The 13,411-nt window shown below is 47.4% G+C and overlaps 1 pseudogene; it reads right to left on the bottom strand.

Annotated features, from left to right (window-relative positions):
- Positions 1 to 10,469: 10,469 nt before the first annotated feature.
- Positions 10,470 to 11,095, bottom strand: LOC129148945 (glyceraldehyde-3-phosphate dehydrogenase-like; annotated as a pseudogene).
- Positions 11,096 to 13,411: the final 2,316 nt, after the last annotated feature.

Raw genomic sequence — 13,411 nt, 5'->3', positions numbered from 1 at the left:
GGACTCTGAGCCTCAATTTCTTCATCTGTGAAATGGGGATAGTTTGTGTAGAATTATACAACAGTGCTTGGCATTATGTCCTGTCACTTAAAAATTTAAGGTGTGCCTCTGGTTAAACCCAAATCTGTCTCCCTATTCCTTTAGGCCAGTGGTCGACAAACTGCACGCGGCTCGCAAGCCACATGCGGCTCTTTGGCCCCTTGAGTGTGGCTCTTCCACAAAATACCACGTGCGGGCGCGCACGTACAGTGCGATAGAAACTTCGTGGCCCATGCGCAGAAGTCGGTTTTCAACCTGGGCGAGTCTATTTTGAAGAAGTGGCGTGAGAACACTCAAGGGGCCAAAGAGCCGCATGTGGCTCACGAGCCTCGGTTTGCCAACCACTGCTTTAGGCAACTCCTCCATATATGTGGCCCTGAGCTTTATAGCTCCATAGAGCAAACCCATGCTCCCTGTCACAGGGTAGCCCTTGGCAGACAGCGGGCCCCATTGCCAGCCCTGACTCTAGTTCTTGTCCCCTCACACCCTGCTTGGCCTCTCTTCTGGACTGGCACTAGGGGTGGTGAAATATTATGGGAGGGGGACTCTGTTCAGCAGGGCCAGGCCTGCAGGAATTCTTTGAGCATGTGGGGAATCAGGGAAGCTGATATGAAAACGGCTGCAGAGCACAGATCTCAGGTTAGAAGAGAGTAGCTTCCAAACCCTGCCTGCATAAGGCTGCTAACCTGGGCTGCCAGCGGTGTGCCAGGCTCAGAGCTAGGCATAAGATGTCTCAGAACTCATTCAGCTCTCATAGCTGGCTGGATAGGTGATTTTTCTGTATTTTACATTTGTGATGCAAAGAGGTTAAGTAACCTATATAGTGATGCACAGCTACAACTGACAGGACTGGGATTTGAACTCAGGTCTCCCTATACTCCACCGCTGGAACTACAATGAAACAAAGGAATTGGAGTGTAAGTCCAAAATGCAGTTTTCTTCCAGGAATCCTCTAGCTAAGAATTTGCTAATTTTGTATCTAGCAATAATCCCTTGTGTTTATACAGTAAGCTTTCTTTTTAAATAAATGTATACCTTCATTTTATTTTATTTTTTTTCTTTTTGTTTCTAGAAAAGCTAATATTTGTCATGGTGCTTATAGTATAAGATTCACAAGGTACAAAAGAATATTAAAATCAGTTTCAGTCCTTCAGAAAGTTAAACATAGAATTACCAGATGACCCAACAATTCCACTCCTACATCTGTACCCGAAGGAACTGAATACAGGTATTTAAACAAAGACCTGTACATGAGTGTTCAGAGTAGTGCTATTCCCAATAGCCAAAAGGTGGACACTACCCAAATGTCCATCAATGAATAAACAAAATGTGTTATAGTCATACATACAATGGAATATAAAAATCCACGAAAAGGATCAATGTGGATGAACCTCAAACATACTAAGTGAAAAAAGCCAGACACAAAAGGTCACATACTATATGATGCTATTCATATGAAATATGTAGAATCATCAGCAATTCTGTAGAAACAGAAAGCAGATTTGTGGTTGCCAGGGGCTAGGAGAGGAGAAATAGGGAGTAACTGCTAATGGAGGCAATGGTGTTTGGGGTTTTTTGGTGGTTTTTTTTTTGTGTGTGTGTGTAATGAAAATATTGGGGCTACATTGAGGTGATGGTTAAACAACACTGAGTGTACTGAATTGTACACTTTAAAATGGTTAAAGTGGCCTGGCCAGTGTGGCTCAGTGGTTGAGCATTGATCTATAAACCAGGAGGTCACGGTTCAATTTCCTGTCAGAGCACGTGCCCAGGTTGCAAGTGCAATCTCCAGTGTGAGGCATGCAGGAGGCAGCCAATCAATGATTCTCATTATTGATGTTTCTATCTCTCCCTCTCCCTTCCTCTCTGAAGTCAATAAAATGTATTTTAAAAAATAAATAAAATGGTTAAAATGATTCATGTTATGTGAGTTTTAACTCCATTTTATAAAAATACTAGAGGCCCGGTGCACGAAATTCGTACACGGGGGGGGGGGAGGGGTGTCCCTCAGCCTAGCCTGCACCCTCTCCAATCTGGGACTCCTCGAGGGATGTCCGACTGACCTTTTAGGCCCGATCCCAACTGCTCGCCTGCCTGCCTTCCTGATTGCCCCTAACCGCTTCTGCCTGACAGCCTGATCACCCCCTAACCACTCCCCTGCCCACCTGATTGATGCCTAACTGCTCCCCTGCCAGCCTGGTCACCCCTAACCTCCCTCCCCTGCAAGCCTGGTCACCCCCAACTGCTCTCCCCTGCAGGCCTGGGTCCCCCCCAACTGCCCTCCCCTGCAGGCCTGGTCCCCCACAACTGCTCTCCCCTGCAGGCCTGGGTCCCTCCCAACTGCCCTTCCCTGCAGACCTGGTTGCCCCCAACTTCTCTCCTCTGCCGGCTTGGTCACCCCTAACTGCCCTCCCCTGCAGGCTTGATCGCCCCAACTGCCCTCCCTTGCAGGCCTGGTCCCTCCCAACTGCCCTCCCCTGCTGGCCATCTTGTGGTGGCCATCTTGTGTCCACGTGGGGCAGGATCTTTGACCACATGGGGGCAGCCATCTTGTGTGTTGGAGTGATGGTCAATCTGCATATTACTCTTTTATTAGATAGGATAGAGGCCTGGGGCACGGGTGGGGGCCGGCTGGTTTGCTTAAAGGGTGTCCCGGATCAGGGTGGGTGTTCCCTTGGGGCGTGGAGCGGCCTGAGCAAGGGGCCTGTGGTGGTTTGCAAGCCGGCCACGCCCCCTGGTGACCCAAGCGGAGGCCCTGGTATCTGGGGTTTATTTATCTTCTACAATTGAAACTTTGTAGCTTGGAGCGGAGCCAAACCTTCTGCTTGCTCCGTGGCAGCAGCCATTTCTGTTGGGACTTATGTATCTTCTATAATTGAAACTTTGTAGTCTTAAGCGGAGGCCAAGGCAGGCCAGGGTGTGCGGAAAGCTTGGCTTCCTCCATTGCCAGGGGCAACCCTAGCCTCCTGCTCTTTCCAGCTCTGTGGCTGCCGACATTTCTGTTTGGATTTATGTATCTTCTATCATTGAAACTTTGTAGCCTTGAGTGGAGGCCTAGGCCGGCAAAGGCAGGCGGAAAGCTTGGCTTCCTCCATTGCCGGGGAAACCCAAGCCTCTCTCCTGCTCTCTGTGGCCATAGCCATCTTGGCTGGGTTTATTTGCATATTCACTCCTGATTGGCTGGTGGGCATGGCCGGTGGGTGTAGCAGAGTGATGGTTAATTTGCATATTACTCTTTTATTAGATAGGACTAGAGGCCCAGCGTATGAAATTCTTGCATGGGTAGGGTTCTGAGGCCTGGCCTGCGTTCAGGGGCAATCTTTCCCAGCTGCCGGCAGCCGGCTCTGCCCCCCACCTTCAATGCTGGTTGCCCTCTGTCTGGGGCGACTGGTGGGGCGATTGGCCCACTCTCACCTGCCTTGGCCTGGTGCCGCCCACATCCACCACCACCCACCCCGTTCCCTGTTCCCCATCAGGCAATCAGAGCCTGCTGGCCAGGGGGAGGGACCAAGAAGTTGCCCAGCAGGCCCTGATTGGGCAATCGGGGCCTGTGGGCTGGAGGCAGCTCCTGTGTTGAATGTCTGCCCCCTGGTGGTCAGTGCGCATCATAGCGACCAGTCATTCTGCCATCTGGTTGATTTGCATATTGCACTTCTATATATATAGATTGAACATTAAGGCTCCCCTCAACCCCATCCCCTGGCAACTGGTACAAGTTCCAGGGATATTCTGAGTATTTAGAAATGTGTGTGTATAGCTTTTCATATAAATGGTAGACACCCTGTATACGCTGCTCTGTGCCTTCTTTCTTTTACTTAACAGAGATCTTGGAGATTATCTACATCAGCACTTAACAGACTGTCTATGTTATTTTTAACATCTCTATAATGTTCCATTTTGTGGATTTGCCCTGGTTTATCTAGCTTGCCCCCCTCTTTTTTTTTTTTTTTTTTTTTAGCTTGCCCCTTTTGGTGGACATTTAGATTGTTTCCAGTCTTGCAGTTTCAAACAAGCCTGCTGTACATAGCCTTGACATGGTCATTTCACACAAACTTCTCTACCTGTGGGGAAATTCCTAGAATTGGAATTGCTGGGTCAAAGGGCATGTGCATTTTAATTTTTTCAGTTGCAAAACTAATGCATACTGCCCTAGCCAGGCAGCTCGGTTGGAGGGTTGGAGTGTCATCTTTTGTTATTATTGTTGTTGTTAATCCTCACCCCATGATATTTTTCCATTGATTTTTAGAGAGAGTGAAAAAGGAAGGGGAGAGACAGAGAGAGAAACATTGATGTGAGAGCAACATATCAGTTGTTTGCCTCCTGCCCACGCCCTGACCTAGACTGGGTACCAAGATACGTGCCCTTGATCAGAATCAAACCTGGGACCCTTCAGTCCAAGGGCTAATGCTCTATTCACTGAGCCAAACCGGCTAGGGCAGAGTGTCATCTTGATATGCCAAAGTATCAGGTGTGACCTCTGGTCAGGGAACATACAGGAATCAACCAATGAATGCTTGAGTGAGTGGAACAGCAAATTGATGTTTTTCTCTCTCTCTCTAAAATAAAATTTTAAAAACACACACAAATATACAGGTCTTATAACATGGAAACCCACACCTGACACCTACATGATCATGTCAACCAATGTCACCCCAATAAATTTAATAACACACACACACACGCACACACAAAAATTAATGCATACTTGTAATACAAATTTCAAACAACTCTGAAGCTCAAAGGCATGCCTCTGAGGCGGGGTTGCTCCCACTTCTTGTCTGCCTCCCTTTTCTGACACTTCCTTCCTGGCCCTGGGCCTGCAGCTCTCAGAGCCTTCCCTGCCTGCCTGATACTGGGTGTCCCTTCCTCCTACTCCCTCACCTCTTCCTTCCTTCATCCCTCAGTAGAGATGTTGCCATCTGTCCCCAGGGCCTGGGCTGGGACTGAGGCTCATAGTCAAATATAATCTGTTATCTCCAAACCTACCAATGTCAGGCCCCGGACAGTGCTTTCATGTCATAGAATGTTCAAACCAAAAGGCTAGGAGCTTCTCATCTAACCCTCATAGTCCACCTTACATAGGAGGCAACCGAGGCTCAGAGAGGGAAATGTGGCTCAGTGAGTGGGTTTAAAGAGCCAGGCAGAGAAGATACACTCTGTCCAAGAACCATTTCATTCACTTAATAAACAGTTATTGAGTAACATATGAAAACCCACTGTTAGCACTGGGCTCCAGCAGTGAATGAGACAGAAACTTCACATTACGTTCAGGGAGACCAACAAAAAAAATAACAAGTAGACAAAATACTTTGCTTACAAGTGCCATGTAAGCATAAAGAGTGATTTGGCCCCAGAAGAGAGTGGTGATATCTGAGCTGGGACCTGAGTGACAAAAAAGCCAGTTAAATCAGCATATGCAAAGGTCCTGAGGTAGGAAGGAAATTTGTGCATTTGACAGACAAGAGAAAGGCCAATGTGACTGGAGCAAATGAGGTATCAAAGGTATAGAGGTCTAATCACTTTGGACCTTGGAGGCAGTGAGGTCATTTTGCAGAGCCATCAAGTCAGCTTCGCCCTACTCACTCCTCCGTCCCCAATAGCTCATCCTGGAGGACACAGCAGGTTTGTAATAGAATCCTTGAGCCTGGCCAGTATAGCTCAGGGTTGAGCATCGACCCATGAACCAGGAGGTCGAGGTTCAATTCCTGGTCAGGGCACATGCTCGGGTTGTGGGCTCGATCCCCAGTAGAAGGCATGCAGGAGGCAGCCGATCAATGATTCTCATCATTGATGTTTCTCTTTCTCTCTCTCTGAAATCAATAAAAATATATTTTAAAATAAATAAATAAATACCCCCAGATCACTAGTTATGTAGCTTGAGGCCCACTGTTGTTTATCTGTATCACCACCATCATAATGGCAACCAACCCTTGGAGGACTCCGTGAGCCATACAGTTACATCTGTGTTGCAACTACTCTATAGCCATAGTGGGAAAGCAGCCACAGACCTTACAAAAACATGTGCGTGGCTGTGTTCAAATAAAGCTTTACTGCCCTGGCCGGTTTGGCTCAGTGGATAGAGCATCGGCCTGCGGGCTGAAAGGTCCCGGGTTCGATTCCGGTCAAGGGCACATGCCCAGCCAAAACCGGTTTGGCTCAGTGGATAGAGCATCGGCCTGCGGACTGAAAGGTCCCAGGTTCGATTCCGGTCAAGGGCATGTACATTGGTTGCGGGCACATCCCCAGTAGGGGGTGTGCGGGAGGCAGCTGGTCGATGTTTCTCTCTCATCGATGTTTCTAGCTCTCTATCCCTCTCCCTTCCTCTCTGTAAAAAACATCAATAAAATATATTTAAACATCAAAACAAGTTATATAAAAAAAAAATTAAAAAAAGGGCACATGCCCAGGTTTCGGCCTCGATCCCCAGTCGGGGGCGTGCAGGAGGCAGCCGATCAATGATTCTCTCATCATTGATGTTTCTATCTCTTTCTCCCTCTCCCTCTCTGATTAAAAATATAATTAAAAAAATTATTTTTAAAGTTATCTATAAAAACAAAACAAAACACCTAAAAAACCGTTTACTTACAAAACCAGGCTGTGAGCCAACTCAGGTATAGTAATAGGAACCTTACATGTATTAACACCTTTATAACGAGAGGCCAGACGGAGAACTGTTCTGTATCTCATTTGGGTCTTGCCCTCCCCTCAACTCCCCCTTGAGACTCAGGTGGCATCTCTGGATGCTGGCTCCAGAAATCCATAGACATACAGAGTTGTGCACACAGCGTGGGAGGTCAGTGCCCTGTGAAGCCTTTGTGGGCCCCCTGGATGGATAATTCCTAAGGCCCCTTCTGCCTCAGACAGTGAGGTGGTGGTGGTAGTAATTGCGGAATGCCAGCAGGAAGACAGAAACAGAGTAGGAACCGTGGACTTTCGGAATGGATAGTGCAGTCTGGGACCCCAAAGGGCCAGCTGACAAGAGGATTCCACTCAACCTCTTTGCCGGAGTCTATATGGTGAGCTCGAGACAGTAGTCTTCCCAGAGAAAGGTGGCTCACTTGGCCCCTGGGGGACTTCCTTTCCAAAGTGAATGGCAGAAAAAGCCTGGCTTACATAGGAGCCCTACGGAGGCCCCCCTCGGTCACTTCTGTGCCTCCACTGTACAATGCAGTGGGATTAGACTCATTCTTTCCAACTACGGGTGTTTATGAGCACCTCCTATACATCAAAGACTGCACTGGACCCCACCAGTGATGAAGCAGCCTTCAGGCAGGCCAGCTGGGAAGGCACGCGGGAGGTCGCGGCACTGGAGCCCGAACCTGAAGGGGGGTAGCTGGGGGCATTCTAGGCAGAGGGAAGGGCATGGGTGTGGGGAAACTCAGGGTGTGAGGGCCTGGTCTGGCTGGAGTGTCAGGTAAAAAGACAAGGAGAATTGGGTCCATGTAGGGCCCTGGTGTGAGCTAGACCAAGGGTCATCAGGAGGTGGGGAGAAGGACGAGCACTGGGCCTCACAGAGCTTTGTAGGAGCGGGTAGGGAGGGACAGGGAATCCGGGGGCTGGGCGGAGGGCAGCAGGACTGGATGGAGAGGAAAGCTGGATTTGATAGGAAATGTGTCTCAGGAGGTTGGAAATGGGAGGCTGGAGCTAAGAGCTTAGGAAACAGATTGCCCAAGGTGAATGAATAGCAGGCAGTGCGCGCCTTCTCAGGGGAGATGTCGGTAGGTGAGGCAGGGAGTAAACTTGGGAGGCCCCATTCTCCCCTCCCCTCCCAAAAGCTCTGGGAGGTCCACAATGTGCATTAGCATGTGAAAGGCTTAGAAGGAAGAGGGATGTTGCAGAAGAGATCGATTTAGCTGCTGAGTGGGGGTTGTCTCACTGTGGCTCACTAGACTTCCTGGAGGAACAACCCCGACAGGTAAACTTAGCAGGCATTAAAAGATGTAACCACCTGATAAGGTTGAGTCTATTTTTCAAATGGTTTGAAGTAAACTAGCCTCAGAGGGATGGATGGAGTAAGTGTGATGGGGGCAGGTAACCTGAGCCTTGTCTATTGCTAGAAGAATCCATCTCCCCTCACAAGATTTCTAACCCAAAAGGTTAAATCCCTTTTCCACGTGGCTCAGAGAGGTTTAGAAGCTGCCCCAAGATCACAGAGCAGGAATGTAGGGAAGTCAGGACAGGACTGGAAGCCGAGTATGTTTTACCTCAAACCCCTTGCTTTTAACCTTCAGGCAATTTACCTCTTAATAGGTTGGGATTAAAAGTAGCAATGCCCTGGCTAGTGTGGCTGAGTTGGTTGAGTGCCGTCCCATGCACCAAGAGGTCACTAGTTCGATTCCGATCGGGGCCCCAGTCTCGAGCTTGATCCCCAGTAGGGAGTGTGCAGGAGGTAGCTGATCAATGTTTCTATCTCTCCTTCTCCGTCCTCTCTCTCTAAAATCAATTAAAAATATATATTTTTAAAAGTTGGGATTAAAAAGTTAATAGTGTCCTAGTTGGTTTGGCTCAGTGGATAGAGCGTTGGCCTGTGGACTGAAGGGTCCCAGGTTCGATTCTGGTCAGGAGCATATGCCCAGGTTGTGGGCTCCATCCCCAGTGGGGGGGCGTGTGGGAGGCAGCTGATCAATGATTCTCTTTTACCATTGATGTTTCTACCTCCCTCTCCCTTCCTCTCTGAAATAAATAAAAATATATTTTAAAAAATTAAAAAAGTTAGTAGCAACATTAAATCCATGGAGGTAGATGAAGCAGTCAGGTCCTCCCTCCCTCCCCCCACCTCCGTGCGGATTGCCTGCCTGGCCCCCTCCCCACGCCTCCAGCCCTATTGCTGGTTGTCCTGGTCCACTGAAGCTGGAAGAAATGGCAGGGGTTCAGGCCTGGGGCTTGGTGGTGCTGCTGGTAGAAACCAGAAGGTTGAGAGGAGGAAACGATTTTTAGGATGATCATAGTTCACTTGTCATCAGACAGAGAGATCTACCACTCATCAGTATGTGACTTGGGACAATAAACTGAACCTCAGTTTCCCTGAACTGTAGGATGGTACTACAGTGGAAACTCAGTTCTTGAACTTAATTCATTTGGAAGGCTGTTCCAGAAAGGAAATGTTTGAAAATGGAATCATTCCCACCTCCCCCACTTAGAAATAATGTAAATTGAGTTCATCTGTTCCAGATCCCCAAAAGCAACACACACACACACATACACACACACACACACACACACATTCAGAGCACAATTTCCTGAGATGTTAAGTACTTGAAGTTTAGCAGTAAACTGACTCACACTCACACATTTTCTCTTTGTTTGTTGCCTGAGAGACGTGTGACTGATCCTGCAGGTATCAGCAAGGTTGTTGGGTCAAGAACCGAAGTTTTGTTCGACAACCAAGACATTTTTCCGTGAACAACTTGGTTGAGAACCAAATTGTTCGAGATGGGAGATGTTCAAGAACTGACTTTTTTTTTTAACATCTCCCATCTCAAACTTCCTTGAACATCTCCTCCTTTTCTTTTTTTTAATCCTTACCAGATGATATTTTTTCCACTGATTTTAAGAGAGAGTGGAAGGGAGTGAAGAGGGGGAGAGAGATCAATGTGAGAGAGACACATCAATTGGTTGCCTCACACGCACCCCAACTGTGGCTGGATTGAACATGCAACTCAGGTAAGTGCCCTTGACCAGGAATCAAACCCGAGATCTGGTCCGAGGGCTGGTGCTCTAACTGCTGAGCAGCACCAGTCAGGGCAAACATCTCCTTTGTCATTGATTTCTAATTTCATCCCATGTTGTCTCACATTTTTATTTTTAAAATATCTTTTTTATTGATGTTTTAGAGAGAGGGGAAGGAAGGGGGAGATACATAGAAACATCAATGATGAGAGAGAATCATCGATTGGCTGCCTCCTGCACGCCCCCTACTGGGGGTTGAGCCCACAACCCGGGCATGTGCCCTGACGGGGAATCAAACCCTGACCTCCTCCTGGTTCATAGGTTGATGCTCAACCACTGAGCCACAATGGCTGGGTGGTATACTTTCTCTTTTTTTTTGGCTGGGTACAGTGTACTTTATTGATGGTATATGCTAAGCCCCTCACCATCTTCAGGAAGTCTGGGGTGGAAATTGTGTCAAAGATGAGAAATTCTCAGTGTATTGAGAGATTTAGTTGGGGGCAAGATCTCCCCAGAAGTTAATGGCCTCTCTTTTCCTCTTGTGTTCTGGGTATGGCTGGGAGTCCAGGTCACTCTTCCTTCTTGGAGGCCATAAGGTCCATCACCCAGGTGCTGGAGTCAGATTCATTGTCAGACCAGGAAATGAGCTTGACAAAGTGGTCGTTGAGAGCAATGTAAGGCCCACCCCCCAAAAAAAGAGATGTAAGCCCCAGCATTGAAGGTGGATAGTGGGTGTGACTGTTAACGCCACAGGAGACAACCTAGTCTTCAGTGTAGCCCAGGATGCCATCTGGGGGCCCTCTAATGCCTCCTTCCCCAGCTTCCCAGTGTCATCATATTCGGAATCTTTCTCCAAATGGTAGGTCAGATCCATAATCAATACATTAGGAGGTAGGGACATGGAAGGCCATGCCAGTGAGTTTCTTATTCAGCTCAGGATGACCTTGCCCACAGCCTTGGCAGCACCAGTAGGAGCCGAGATGATGTTCAGCCCCTCAGCCATCACACCACAGCTTCCCAGAGGGACCACCCACAGTCTTCTGGGTGGCAGTGACGGCATAGACTATGGTCGTGAGTCCCTCACAATGCCAGACTTGTCACGGATGGCCATGGCCCGTGGTGGGCCAAGCAGTTGGTGGTGCGGGAGGCATTGCTGACAATCCTGAGGGAATTGTCATACTTCTCATGTTTCACACCCATCACAAACTTGGGCTTTCTATTGATGACAAGCTACCTGTTCTCAGCCTTGGCTGGGCCATTGAACTTGCCATGGGTGGAATAAGACTGGAACATGTACCATGAAGTTAAGTTCAATGAGGAGGTCATTGATGACAACAATATCCATGTTGCTAGAGTTAAAAGTAGCCCTGGTGACGAGGCACTCCATGTGGCCAAATCTATTTGCTCAGTCCTTAACCATTCCCTGCTGGCACCGCCTGTGGAACGGGGAGGATCAGAGCTTGGTATAGTTTCTTTATGTTTATTGTGCTTGGGGTTTATTAAGTATTTTACGTCTGTAGATTTGTAGTTTTCATCAATTTTGGAAATGTTTCAGTTTATTTTTCTTCAAATAACCTTTTCTGTCCTTCTCCCTCCTTTGGAGATTCCAATTACACATAGATATTAGGTCACTTGAAGTTGTCTCGGCTCACTGATGTTATTATACTTTTTTAAGCTTTTTCTCTCTGTTTTATTTTAGATAGTTTTCATTACTATGTTTAAGTTCACTAATTTTCTGCCATGTCTAATGTTCCATTAATCCATGTAGTGTATTTTTTACCTTAGACATTATAGTTTTCATCTCTAGAATTTCAATTTGTCTTTTTTTTCTTCTTCAATTTAAGTCTTTTAAAAAACATCTTCTAGCCCTAGCTGGGTTGGCTCAGTGGATAGAGCGTTGGCCTGTGGACTGAGGGTTCCGGGTTCGATTTTGGCCAAGGGCACATGCCCAGGTTGCAGGCTCAATCCCCAGTAGAGGGCGTGCATGAGGCAGCCAATCAACGACTCCCTCTCATCATTGATGTTTCTATCTCTCTCTCCCTCTTCCTTCCTCTCTGAAATCAATAAAATATATTTAAAAAAATATCTTCTATATCTCTACTTAACACAGCACTCTCTCCTTTATCTTCTTGCACCTATGGAATCGAGTTTTATTTATTTTTATTTTTAAAAAAATATATTTTATTGATTTTTGACAGAGAGGAATTGAGAGGTATAGAGAGTTAGAAACATTGATGAGGGAGAAACATCGATCAGCTGCCTCCTGCACACCTCCCACTGGGGATGTGCCCGCAACCAAGGTACATGCCCTTGACCGGAATCGAACCTGGGACCCTTCAGTCCACAAGCTGACGCTCTATCCACTGAGCCAAACCGGTTTCGGCTGGAATCAAGTTTTAATAACTGTTTTAATGTCTGTGTCTCCTAATTCTTTCATCTGTGAAATTTCTGGGTAGGTTTCAATTGATTGGTTTTTCTTTCCATCATGGGCCATATTTTCCTGTTTCTTTATATACATGCTAATTTTTACTGGTTGCCAGACACTGTGAATTTTATTTTGCCGGGAGCTATTTTTGTATTTGTATAAATATTCTTGAGCTTTGTTCTGGGGTACAAAAGTCATTTGAAAATAGTTTGGCCCTTTCAGATCTTGTTTTTGTTAGGTGGGGCCAGAACAGCATTTAGTTTGACCTACTTTTGAGCCAAAAATTCTTCTGCGTGCTCCACTCAATGCCCCATTAATTGTGAGGTTTCCACTCTGGTTGTGGGAACCAGCACTGCTCCCAGCCCTGTGTCAGCTCCCAGGGTTGTGCTAATTCCTTTGCGTGGTTCCTACCGGCTTCCAGTGGATTCCTCACGTGGAGGCACTGCGCTGCGTTACTGAAGAGGGGCCCTCTGAGGAGCTCCCGCGTTCTCTGTGCGGCTCTTGCCCTTTTCGTTCTCTGCCTTGTGCCCCCAGGCCCCTGGCTTCAGCTTTCCAGTGCCTATCCCAGTGGTCGGCAAACCCATTAGTCAACAGAGCCAAATATCAACAGTACAACGATTGAAATTCCTTTTGAGAGCCAAATTTTTTAAACTTCAACTTCTTCTAACGCCACTTCTTCAAAATAGACTCGCCCAGGCCGTGGTATTTTGTGGAAGAGCCACACTCAAGGGGCCAAAGAGCCTCATGTGGCTCGAGAGCCGCAGTTTGCTGACCACGGGCCTAGACCACCAGGCTCCACCTGCCTGCCCTGGTCTGGAAGCTTCGGGCAGTAAAGTGGGGCTCATCACATTTGTTTTCTGACTCACAGGAGTCACTACGGGGCGTCCCCCCAAAACGTATCGACACGTATCGACACTGTAGAGGGGGATAGCTCAGTTTTGAGAAAGAAATGTATTTTTTAAAATCTTTACTGTTGACAGTATTACATAGGTCCTCCTTTGTCCCCCATTAACCTCTTCCAGCCTGCTCCCGTCCGCACCCCCCAAAAATGAAGTGTATTTTAATAAACACTGCCTTTATAACGATTCAAAGTGTGCGTACATTTGGGGGAGAGACCCTATATTTTTCATCGTCTGGCATTCAATGTCTTCAGAGCCATTGTGCCATATATTTTGTTGGGCATTTCCGTTGTTTTAGGTGGGAATGTCAATCCAGTCCCTGTTGCTCCACCTTGGCTGGAAGCAGGAATCCTTATGATCGCTTGTTAATTTGTTCAGC

The sequence above is a fragment of the Eptesicus fuscus genome, chromosome 5 (assembly GCF_027574615.1).
Source record: "Eptesicus fuscus isolate TK198812 chromosome 5, DD_ASM_mEF_20220401, whole genome shotgun sequence".
Classification (NCBI taxonomy): Eukaryota; Metazoa; Chordata; class Mammalia; order Chiroptera; family Vespertilionidae; genus Eptesicus; species Eptesicus fuscus.
Note: the sequence above shows the minus strand (reverse complement) of the source record. Positions and strands in the feature narration are given on the sequence as shown.